Below are 12,416 nucleotides of genomic sequence, written 5' to 3' on the forward strand. Positions count from 1 at the left end.
ATGTCAGATGGACACCTTTTGGTCAGCTACTTGTATCTTTCCCAAGCTTCATAGAAGGATTCACCATCTTTTTGTTTGAAGGTTTGAACATCCACTCTCAGCTTGCTCAGCTTTTGAGGAGGAAAGAATTTATCCAAGAAGGCTGTGACCAGCTTCTCCCAGGAGTCCAGGCTATCCTTAGGTTGTGAATCCAACCATATTCTAGCTCTGTCTCTAACAGTAAAAGGGAAAAGCATGAGCCTGTAGACTTCAGGATCTACTCCATTCGTCTTAACAGTCTCACAAATCTACAAGAAACCAGTTAAAAACTGATAAGGATCTTCAGATGGAAGTCCATAAAACTTGCAGTTCTGTTGCATTAAAGTAACTAGTTGAGGCTTAAGCTCAAAATTATTGGCTCCAATGGCATGAATGGAGATGCTTCTTCCATCAAATTTGGACGTTGGTTTGGTAAAGTCACCAAGCATCCTTCTTGCATTATCATTATTGGGTTCGGCTGCCATCTCCTTCTCTTGTTCGAAAAATTCTGAAAGGTTACTTCTGGATTGTTGTAATTTAGCTTCTCTTAGTTTCCTTTTCAAAGTCCTTTCAGGTTCAGGATCAGCTTCAACAAGAGTGCTTTTGTCCTTGTTCCTACTCATATGAAAGAGAAGAAAACAAGAAAAGAAAGAGGAATCCTCTATGTCACAGTATAGAGATTCCTTTATGTTAGTAGAAAAAGAAAGGGGAGAAGAATGAAGAAGAGTGGGTTTGGATATGTAGATGAAGAAAGGTGAAGAGAAGTGTTAGTAAATAAATATTTAAATAGAATAAGAGAGAAGAGATAGAAAATTCGAAAATAATTTTAAAAAGGGGTTAGTAATTTTTGAAAATTAGAGATAAGATAAGATTAAAATTAAAATTTAAAACAAAAAAAAAAAAGAATTTTTGAAAAAGAGATGAGATATTTTTGAAAATTAGAGAGGGAAAAGTAGTTAGGTGGTTTTGAAAAAGATAAGAAACAAACACAAAGTCAAAGAGTTAGTTGAGAAAGATATTAAAATCAAATTTGAAAATATTAGAAGATAAGAAGTTGGATAAGATATTTTGAAATCCAATTTTTGAAAAAGATAAAATTTTGAAAAAGATAAGATAAAAGATAAAATAAGAAGATAAGATAAGACATGTTTGAAAAAGATTTAATTTTTAAAATTACTTAACTAACAAGAAACTAAAAGATATGATTCTAGAACTTAAAGATTGAACCTTTCTTAACAAGAAAGTAACAAACTTCAAATTTTTGAATCAATCACATTAATTGTTAGCATAATTTCGAAAATATGATATAAAGATAAGAAAAAGATTTTGAAAACAAATTGAAAAAGAATTTTTTGAATTTTTCGAAAAAGAGGAAAAATTGGAAAAGATATGATTTTTGAAAAAGATTTTGAAAAGATAAGATTTTTAAATTTTTGAAAATTTGACTTGACTTGTAAGAAACAACTAATTTTGAAAATTTTTGACTAAGTCAACTCAAATTTTCGAAAATTATGAGAAAAACAAGGAAAAGATATTTTTTTTATTTTTGAAATTTTTAATGATGAGAGAGAAAAACATAAAAATGACCCAAAACATGAAAATTTTGGATCAAAACACATGATGCATGCAAGAACACTATGAATGTCAAGATGAACACCAAGAACACTTTGAAGATCATGATGAACATCAAGAACATATTTTTGAAAAATTTTTGATGCAAAGAAGACATTCAAGACACCAAACTTAGAAATCTTTAATGCATGGACTCTAACAAACGAAAAATGCATATGAAAAACAACAAACAACACAAAACAAGAAAACATCAAGATCAAACAAGAAGACTTGTAAAGAACAACTTGAAGATCATGAAGAACACTATGAATGCATGGAATTTTCGAAAATAATGCATAAATTTTAAAAACATGAAATTGACACCAAACTTAAAGATTGACTCAAGATTCAAACAAGAAACACAAAATATTTTTGATTTTTATGATTTTATGATTTTTTTGTATTTTTATTATATTTTTCAAAAATAAAGTTTGGAAAAACGAAAAAGAAAAGAAAAATTTTGAAAAAGATTTTTGAAAAATTTTTGAAAAGAAAATTACCTAATCTGAGCAACAAAATAAACCTTTAGTTGTTCAAACTCGAATAATCCCCGGCAACGGCGCCAAAAACTTGGTGGACGAAATTGTGATCCTCAAAGTTGGTCTCTTTGTACTTGTATGAAATCAAAAATACCCCAAAGAGATCATGGTATGATAAATTGGGATCTTAATAATCCCTGGTGTGATCATAACTCCGTTCAACTTAACCAGCAAGTGTACTGGGTCATCCAAGTAATACCTTACGTGAGTAAGGGTCGATCCCATAGAGATTGTTGGTATGAAGCAAGCTATGGTCACCTTGTAAATCTAAGTTAGGCAGATCAAATGGTTTATGATAAGTTCGAAAATAAATAATAAACAGAAAATAAAATAAGATAGAAATACTTATGTAAATCAATAGTGAGAATTTCAGATAGGCGTATGGATATGCTGTGCTCCTCTTGAATCTCTACTTTCTTATTACATTCATCCAATCCTTCTTACTCCTTTCCATGGCAAGCTGTATGTAGGGCGTCACCATCATCAATGGCTACATCCCATCCTCTCAGTGAAAATGGTCCAAATGCTCTATCACAGCACGGCTAATCATCTGTCGGTTCTCAATCAGGTTGGAATAGAATCCCTTGATTCTTTTGCGTCTGTCACTAACGCTCAGCCTTCAGGAGTTTGAAGCTCGTCACAGTCATTCAATTCCGGAATCCTACTCGGAATACCACAGACAACGTTAGACTTTCCGGATTCCCATGAATGCCACCATCAATTTTAGCTTATACCACGAAGATTTTGTTGGGGAATCTAAGAGATATGCGCCCGGCCTAAGGTAGAACGAAAGTGGTTGTCAGTCACGCGCGTTCATAGGTGAGAACGATGATGAGTGTCACGGATCATCACATTCATCAAGTTGAAGTGCAACGTATATCTTGGAATAAGAATAAAAGAGAATTGAATAGAAAATAATAGTAATTGTATTGAAACTTGAGGTACAGCAGAGCTCCACACCCTTAATCTATGGTGTGTAGAAACTCCACCGTTGAAAATACATAAGTGAAAGGTTCAGGCATGGCCGAATGGCCAGCCTCCAAAACGTGATCAATGGCCTCCTAAGATGAAGAATAAAACAATACTGAGACCAAAAATGAAACGTGGTCAAAAGACGACTAATACACTGTTAAAAAGTCTTATTTATACTAAACTAGCTACTAGGGTTTACATGAGTAAATATTTGATGCATAAATCCACTTCCGGGGCCCACTTGGTGTATGCCTGGGCTGAGCTTGATCTATCCACGAGCTGAGACTTTTCTTGGAGTTGAACGTCGAGTTATAGCGTGCTTCTGGCGTTCAACTCCGGGTCGTGACGTGTTTCTGGCGTTTGACTCCAGACAGCAGCATGTACCTGGTGTTGAGCGCCACTTTACGTCATCAATTCCCGAATAAAGTATAGACTATTATATATTTCTGGAAAGCTCTGGATGTCTACTTTCTAACGACGTTGAGAGCAAGCCATTTGGAGTTCTGTAGCTCCAGAAAATCCATTTTGAGTGTAGGGAGGTCAGATTCCAACAGCATCAGCAGTCCTTTTGTCAGCCTTTTTCAAAGTTTTGCTCAAGTCCCTCAATTTCAGCCAGAAATTACCTGAAATTATAGAAAAACACACAAACTCATAGTAAAGTCCAGAAATGTGAATTTAACATAAAAACTAATGAAAACATCCCTAAAAGTAGCTTGAACTTACTAAAAACTACCTAAAAATAATGCCAAAAAGCGTATAAATTATCCGCTCATCACCTTTCTACTCCGCTCCTATTGCTAAACGCATCACCATCGATGGAAAGGGAATGTTGATCTTCTTCTTCTCAACGAGTTTCCAAATCGATGTGCGTATCAAAGGCACAATGGCTATGCTCTTTCCTTCCAAAATAGCCCAAAGTAGCAAAGCAGTTTTAAGTCTGACATGGGTAGCATGGGTGCTAGGAATGATGTAGTCCGCCACAATTTGATACCAAATACGAGCCTCGGCATTCAAATTGGAGTAAGCAATACTAGTGGGAACATATTTCCTCCCTTTGCTAAATTTCCAAGACGCACTGGGACGGCCAATTCTCTCAAGAATAAGAGCCAAAGACCTCCTCCCTTTGAACACATTCGCTTTGATTCTTAAATAATCATTTTTCTCAAGCGAAATATGGGGGATCTTCAGAAGAGCTTCTAGAGCCTTGTTGGAAGTGTCCAACATTTTTCCACGGAGGAATACCGACTCTGCTTCCCAAGCTTGGTAATTGACGTAGAATTCCCACACTATGGATTCATTAACTTCAATTGGGTCTTTCTCAAGAAATTCCCAATTAAGCGAGGCAATCCGTTCATGGTTGACTGCTTTGTATTTGCTTGGAACCTTTAACGTCCTCTCCCAATGGATTGTTCTTTTCTCAATTTTTTCATATTGAAAGTCGGCTCTTTGGTTAACCAAGATATTTGGTCTATCACTTGGGCAATCCATGAAGTAAGGTCTAGGTGGGCGAGTTGTAGGTTGCACAACCGGTGGAGTAACCGGTGCTTTACTTTTTTTCCGCATCCTAAAAATAAGAACAAAAGATTTTCGATATCATAGGGCAATAATAAAATAAGAGTAATGAGGAAGCACAAATAAAGTCAAGAAAACTTGAAATTCTTAATTGGAAGCTTTTAAAATAGTGTGATTTACAAGAAGACAATGTGTGTATTCCAAGGGTGCGCGCGGTTAGAACACACACACCGGCCGGATACAATGGCGATCACACTCTTAACCAATCAAAGCTCAATGCTTCTCAATTAAGTGCTTAAGTTGAAAATATAAAGCATGGACATGAAAGCAACTTCAAGTAAGCACCAAATGATTCATTTGAAGTCTTTGAATGGAATGGTCATTGAGGTTGTCGGCATGAAAGTTCATTAATGAAAAGGTTGCACAACAACAATAACCATTCACTCAAAGTGAAGTGTCATTGGTTCATCTTCAAGAAGTGGTCATCACATATGTACAATGTCCTTGATTTAAAGCCAAAAGATGTTTGATCAAGACATCATAAAAATTGAACACTTGTATTGTGATTACGTAGTTAAAATTCAAAGATGAACAATGAAATTTGAATTCCATCAAGAACAATGCAATTGCAAACAAATCACCCATCAATAAAATACAATAATCATGACAGATGTGGGTGTTTGGAACTTCAAGCATAAGAACAAGGAAATGCATTAGTAAATTCAACTTGATCATTATCAAAAGTCATAATTGAAATTGCACAAGTCATACAATATGCCAAACAAGAGATAAATTGAAAGCATATGATGGCCATGCCATATAAATCAAACGAAAGTCTCATTGAGGTATTTCATCAAACATGAGGTATGCAATGTGCAAACTTATCACAATTAAGCTCAAATTCAATCGTAATCAACCCAACAATCAAGTATCAACACTTGCAATACAAAGAAAAGTAAAGAAAGTGGTGCACGAAATTGTGATCTCAATGGCGCCAACAACTTGGTACGCACAATTGTAATATCACTTTTCTTCACAACTTCGCACAACTAACCAGCAAGTGCACTGGGTCGTCCAAGTAATAAACCTTACATGAGTAAGGGTCGATCCCACGGAGATTGTTGGTATGAAGCAAGCTATGGTCATCTTGTAAATCTCAGTCAGGCAGATTCTAATGGTTATAATGGTTTTCGAATATAAAGATAAATAAAACATAAAATAAAGATAGAGATACTTATGTAATTCATTGGTGGGAATTTCAGATAAGCGCATGAAGATACTGTGTTCCTTCTGAATCTCTGCTTTCCTACTGCTTTTATCTAATCATTCTTACTCCTTTCCATGGCAAGCTGTATGTAAGGCGTCACCGTTGTCAATGGCTACTTCCCATCCTCTCAGTGAAAATGGTCCAGATGCGCTGTCAAAGCACAGTTAATCATCTGTCAGTTCTCGATTATGTAGGAATAGGATCCATTGATCCTTTTGCCTCTGTCACTATGCCCAACACTCACGAGTTTGAACCTCGTCACAGTCATCCCATCCCAGATCCTACTCGGAATACCACAGACAAAGTTTAGACTTTTTGGATCTCAAGAATGCTGTCAATAATTCTAGCTTATGCCACGAAGACTCCGATCTTTCGGAATGGAGGCTAAGAGATACGCGCTCAATCTAAGGTAGAACGGAAGTGGTTGTCAGGCACGCGTTCATAGGTGAGAATGATGATGAGTGTCACGGATCATCATATTCATCATGTTGAAGTGCAACGAATATCTTAGAATAAGAATAAGCTGAATTGAATAGAAGAATAACAGTAATTGCATTAATACTCGAGGAACAGGAGAGCTCCACACCTTAATCTATGGTGTGTAGAAACTACACCATTGAAAATACATAAGTGATAAAGGTCCAGGCATGGCCGTGAGGCCAGCCCCCAAAATGCGATCAAAGGATCAAAAGATAATCCAAAAATCTGGTCAAAAGACGTCTAATACAATAGTAAAAATTTCTATTTATACTAGACTAGTTACTACGGTTTACAGAAATAAGTCTAAGTGCAGAAATCCACTTCTGGGGCCCACTTCGGTGTGTGCTTGGGCTGAGCCTGAGCTTTACACGTGTAGAGGATTCTCTTGGGGTAAAATGCCAAGTTGTAACGTGTTTTTGGCGTTTAACTCTGGTTTGTGACGTGTTTCTGGCGTTTTACTCTAGAATGCAGCATGGAGCTGGCGTTGAACGCCAGTTTGCGTCAGCTAAACTCGAATAAAGTATGAACTATTATATATTACTGGAAAGCCCTGGATGTCTACTTTCCAACGCATTAATAGCACACCATTTGGAGTTCTCTAGCTCCAGAAAATCCATTTAGAGTGCAGGAAGGTCAGAATCCAACAGCATTAGCAGTCCTTTGTCAGCCTCCTATCAGATTTTTGCTCAGGTTCCTCAATTTCAGCCAGAAAATACTTGAAATCACAGAAAAACACACAAACTCATAGTACAGTCCAGAAATGTGAATTTTGCATAAAAACTAATAAAAACATCCCTAAAAGTAGCTAGATCCTACTAAAAACTACCTAAAAACAATGCCAAAAAGCGTATAAATTATTGCTCATCACAACACTAAACTTAAATTTTTGCTTGTCCCCAAGCAACTGAAATAAAATAGGATAAAAAGAAGAGAATATACTATAAATCCCAAAATATCAATGAATATTAGTTCTAATTAGATGAGCGGGACTTGTAGCTTTTTGCTTTTGAACAGTTTTGGCATCTCACTTTATCTTTTGAAGTTTAGAATGATTGGCATCCATAGGAACTCAGAGTTCAGATAGTGTTACTGATTCTCCTAGTTAAGTATGTTGATTCTTGAACACAGCTACTTTTATGAGTCTTGGCCGTGGCCCTAAGCACTTTGTTTTCCAGTATTACCACCGGATACATAAATGCCACAGACACATGACTAGGTGAACCTTTTCAGATTGTGACTCAGCTTTGCTAAAGTCCCCAGTTAGAGGTGTCCAGAGCTCTTAAGTACACTCTTTTTGCTTTGGATCACAACTTTAACCACTCAGTCTCAAGCTTTTCACTTGGACCTTCATGACACAAGCACATGGTTAGGGTCAGCTTGGTTTAGCTGCTTAGGCCTGGATTTTATTTCCTTGGGCCCTCCTATCCATTGATGCTCAAAGCCTTGGATCCTTTTTACCCTTGCCTTTTGGTTTTAAGGGCTATTGGCTTTTTCTGCTTGCTTATTTTTTTTCGCAAGCTTCTTCTTTTTCACTGCTTTTTCTTGCTTCAAGAATCAATTTCATGATTTTTCTGATTATCAATAACATTTCTCTTTGTCCATTATTCTTTCAAGAGCTAACAATTTTAACATTCATAAACAACAAGATAAAAAATATGCACTGTTCAAGCATTCATTCAGAAAACAAAAAGTATTGTCACCACATCAATATAATTAAACTAATTTCAAGGATGAATTCAAAACTCATGTACTTCTTGTTCTTTTGTATTAAAAACATTTTTCATTTAAGAAAGGTGAAGGATTCATGGAATTATTCATAGCCTTAAGACATAGATACTAGACACTAATGATCATGTAATAAAGACATAAATATAGACATACATGAAGCTCAAAAACCAAAAAACAGAGAGATAAGAACAAGGAAGTTAAGGAATGAGTCCACCTTAGTGATGGTGGCGCCTTCTTCTTGAAGGACCAATGGTGTTCTTGAGCTCCTCTATGTCTCTTCCTTGCCTTTGTTGCTCCTCCATTATAGCTCTTTAATCTTCTCTAATCTCATTGAGAATGATGGAGTGTTCTTGGTGTTCCACCCTTAATTGGTTCATGTCATGACTCAATCCTTCTAGAGAAGTGTTGAGTTGTTCCCAATAGTTGTTTGGAGGAAAATGCATCCCTTGAGGCATCTCAAGGATTTCTTGGTGATGAGCTTCGTCATGCGTCTCTTGAGATCCATGAATGGGCTCTCTTGTTTGCTCCAGTGATGGGCTTGTGCTCTTCAATGAGGATGTCTCCTTCTATGACAACTCCAACTATGTTGCATAGACGGAAAATGAGATGAGGAAAAGCTAGCCTTGCCAAGGTGGAGGGCTTTTTGGCTACTTTTTAGAGTTCTAGAGGGATGATTTCATGAACTTCTACCTCCTCTCCAATCATGATGGTATGGATCATGATTTCCCGATCCACAGTTACTTCGGATCCGTTGCTAGTGGGGATGATGGAGTGTTGGATGAACTCCAAGTATCCTCTAGCCACAGGCTTGAGGTCCAGTCTTCTCAATTGAACTGGCTTGCCTTTTGAGTCTCTTTTCCATTGAGCTCCTTCCACATATATGTCCATGAGAACTTGGTCCAACCTTTGATCAAAGTTGACCCTTCTAGTGTAGGGGCGTGCATGTTCTTGCATCATAGGCAAGTTGAATGCCAACCTTACATTCTCCGGACTGAAATCTAAGCATTTCCCCCGAACCATTGTAAGCCAATTCTTTGGGTTTGGGTTCATGCTTTGATCATGGTTCCTAGTGATCCATGCGTTTGCATAGAACTCTTGAACCATTAACATTTTGACTTGTTGAATGGGGTTGGTAAGAACTTCCCAACCTCTTCTTTGGATTTCATGTCGGATTTATGGATACTCATTTTTCTTGAGGATGAAAGGGACCTCAGGGATCACCTTCTTCTTGGCCAAAACTTCATAGAAGTGGTCTTGATGGACCTTTGAGATGAATCTCTCCATCTCCCATGACTTGGAGGTGGAAGCTTTTATCTTCCCTTTCCTCTTTCTAGAGGTTTCTCCGGCCTTAGGTACCATAAATGGTTATGGAAAAACAAAAAAGCTATGCTTTTACCACACCAAACTTAGAATGTTGCTCACCCTCGAGCAAAAGAAGAAAGAATAGAAGATGAAGAAGAAGATATGGAGGAGAGGAAGATAGATGTGGGTTTCGGCCAAGGGGGAGAAGAGAGGGTAGTGTTGTGTGAAAATGAAAAAGGATAGAGGGGTTTATATAGTGGAGGGAGAGGGGTTTGGGTTAGGTCATTTAGGGTGGGTTTGGGTGGGAAAGAGATTTTGAATTTGAAGGTAGGTGAGGTTTATAGGGAAGAGTGGATGGAAGTAATTGGTGAAGGGGTAACCGGGAAGAGCGATTGAGGTGATTGGTGAAGGGTATAGTGTTATTGGATTGTGTGAAAAAGAGATAGGTGGGGTAGGTGGGGATCCTGTGGGGTCTACAAATCCTGAGGTGATCCTGTGGGATCCACAGATCTTGAGGTGTCAAGGATTTCTCATCCCTACATCTTTTAGGCGTGTAAAATGCCTTTTCTATGCAATCCTGGCATTTAATGCCAGACTGATGCTTGTTTCTGGCGTTAAACGCCCAAATGTAGCCTGTTTCTGGTGTTTAACGCCAGCTTGGTGCTTATTTCTGGCGTTAAATGCCAGCTTGGCGCTTGTTTCTGGCGTTAAACGCCAGACAGATGCTTGTTTCTGGCGTTTAAATGCCAGGCAGCTCTTCCTCCAGGGTGTACTTTTTCTTCTGCTATTTTTTATTCTGTTTTTAATTTTTGCAATTATTTTGTGACTCCACATGATCATAAACCTAATAAAATATAAAAGACAATAGAAATATAGATAAATAAAAATTTGGGTTGCCTCCCAATAAGCGCTTCTTTAATGTCAATAGCTTGATAGTGAGCTCTCATGGAGCTTCACAGATGTTCAGAGCATTGTTGGGACCTCCCAACACCAAACTTAGAGTTTGAATGTGGGGGTTCAACACTAAACTTAGAGTTTGGTTGTGGTCTCCCAACACCAAACTTAGAGTTTGATTGTGGGGGCTTTGTTTGACTCTATATTGAGAGAAGCTTTTCATGCTTCCTCTCCATGGTTGCAGAGGAAGATCCTTGAGATTTAAACACAAGGTAGTCCCTATTCAATTGAAGGACTAGCTCTCCTCTGTCAATATCAATCATAGCTCCTACTGTGGCTAGGAAGGGTCTTCCAAGGATGATGCATTCATCCTCGTCCTTCCTAGTGTCTAGGATTATGAAATTAGCAAGGATGTAAAGGCCTTTAACCTTCACTAACACGTCCTCTACCAATCCATAGGCTTGTTTTATTGACTTGTCTGCCATCTCTAATGAGATTTTTGCAGCTTGTACCTCAAAGATCCCCAGTTTTTCCATTACAAAGAGTGGCATAAGATTTATACTTGACCCCAGGTCACACAGAGCCTTCTCAAAGGTCATGGTGCCTATGGTACAGGGTATTAAGAATTTACCAGGATCTTGTTTCTTTTGCGGTAAAGTTTGCTGAACCCATGTATTTAGTTCACTAATGAGCAAGAGAGGTTCACCTTCCCAAGTCTCATTACCAAACAACTTGGCATTCAGCTTCATGATGGCTCCTAAATATTGAGCAACTTGCTCTTCAGTTACATCTTCATCCTCTTTAGAGGAAGAATAGTTCTCGGAGCTCATGAAGAGAAGAAGGAAGTTTAATGGGATCTCTATGGTCTCTATATGAGCCTCAGATTCCTTTAGGTCCTCAATAGGGAACTACTTTCTGTCTGGGGGACGTCCCATGAGGTCTTTCTCATTGGAATTCATGTCTTCCCCTTCCTCTTTGGATTCGGCCATTTTGATTATATCAATTTCCTTGCACTCTCTTTTTGGATTCTCTTCTGTATTGCTTGGGAGAGTACTAGGAGAAGTTTTAGTGATTTTCTTACTCAGCTAACCCACTTGTGCCTCCAAGTTTCTGATGGAGGACCTTGTTTCATTCATGAAACTTAAAGTGGCCTTAGATAGATCAGAGACTATGTTTGCTAAGCTAGAGGGGCTCTGCTCAGAATTCTCTATCTGTTGCTGAGAAGATGATGGAAAAGGCTTGCTATTGCTAAACCTGTTTCTTCCACCATTATTAAAGCCTTGTTGGGGCTTTTGTTGATCTTTCCATGAGAAATTTGGATGATTTATCCATGAGGAATTATAGGTGTTTCCATAGGCTTCACCCATATAATTCACCTCTGCCATTGCAGGGTTCTTAGGATCATAGGCTTCTTCTTCAGAAGTTGCTTCTTTAGTACTGTTGGATGCATTTTGTAATCCATTCAGACTCTGAGAAATCATGTTGACATGCTGAGTCAACATTTTATTCTGAGCCAATATGGCATTCAGAGCATCAATTTCAAGAACTCTCCTCTTTTGAGGCGTCCCATTACTCACAGGATTCCTCTCAGAGGTGTACATGAATTGGTTGTTTGCAACCATGTCAATGAGTTCTTGAGCTTCTGCAGGTGTTTTCTTTAGGTGAATGGATCCACCTGCAGAATGGTCCACTGACATCTTAGAGAACTCAGATAGACCATCATAGAATATATCCAAAATGGTCCACTCTGAAAGCATGTCAGAAGGACACTTTTTGGTCAACTGCTTGTATCTTTTCCAAGCTTCATAGAGGGATTCACCATCTTTTTGCTTGAAGTTCTGAACATCCACTCTAAGCTTGCTCAGCTTTTGAGGAGGAAAGAACTTGGCCAAGAAGGCCGTGACCAGCTTATCCCAAGAGTCCAGGCTATCTTTAGGTTGTGAGTCCAACCATGTTCTAGCTCTGTCTCTTACAGCAAAAGGGAAAAAGCATGAGCCTGTAGACTTCAGGATCTACTCCATTAGTCTTAACAGTATCACAGATCTGCAAGAATTTAGTTAAAAACTAATAGGGATCTTCTGATGGAAGTCCAT

General features: G+C 38.0%; 2 non-coding genes across 2 annotated transcripts; both read left to right on the forward strand.

Annotated features, from left to right (window-relative positions):
• Window positions 1-104, forward strand: LOC112714557 (small nucleolar RNA R71). The gene has a single exon (XR_003159300.1). It is a non-coding gene; the product is annotated as a small nucleolar RNA R71 (small nucleolar RNA).
• An 11,970-nt stretch (window positions 105-12,074) lies between these two features.
• Window positions 12,075-12,182, forward strand: LOC112711288 (small nucleolar RNA R71). The gene has a single exon (XR_003157410.1). It is a non-coding gene; the product is annotated as a small nucleolar RNA R71 (small nucleolar RNA).
• Window positions 12,183-12,416: the final 234 nt, after the last annotated feature.

The sequence above is a fragment of the Arachis hypogaea genome, chromosome 1, assembly GCF_003086295.3.
Source record: "Arachis hypogaea cultivar Tifrunner chromosome 1, arahy.Tifrunner.gnm2.J5K5, whole genome shotgun sequence".
NCBI classification, from domain to species: Eukaryota; Viridiplantae; Streptophyta; class Magnoliopsida; order Fabales; family Fabaceae; genus Arachis; species Arachis hypogaea.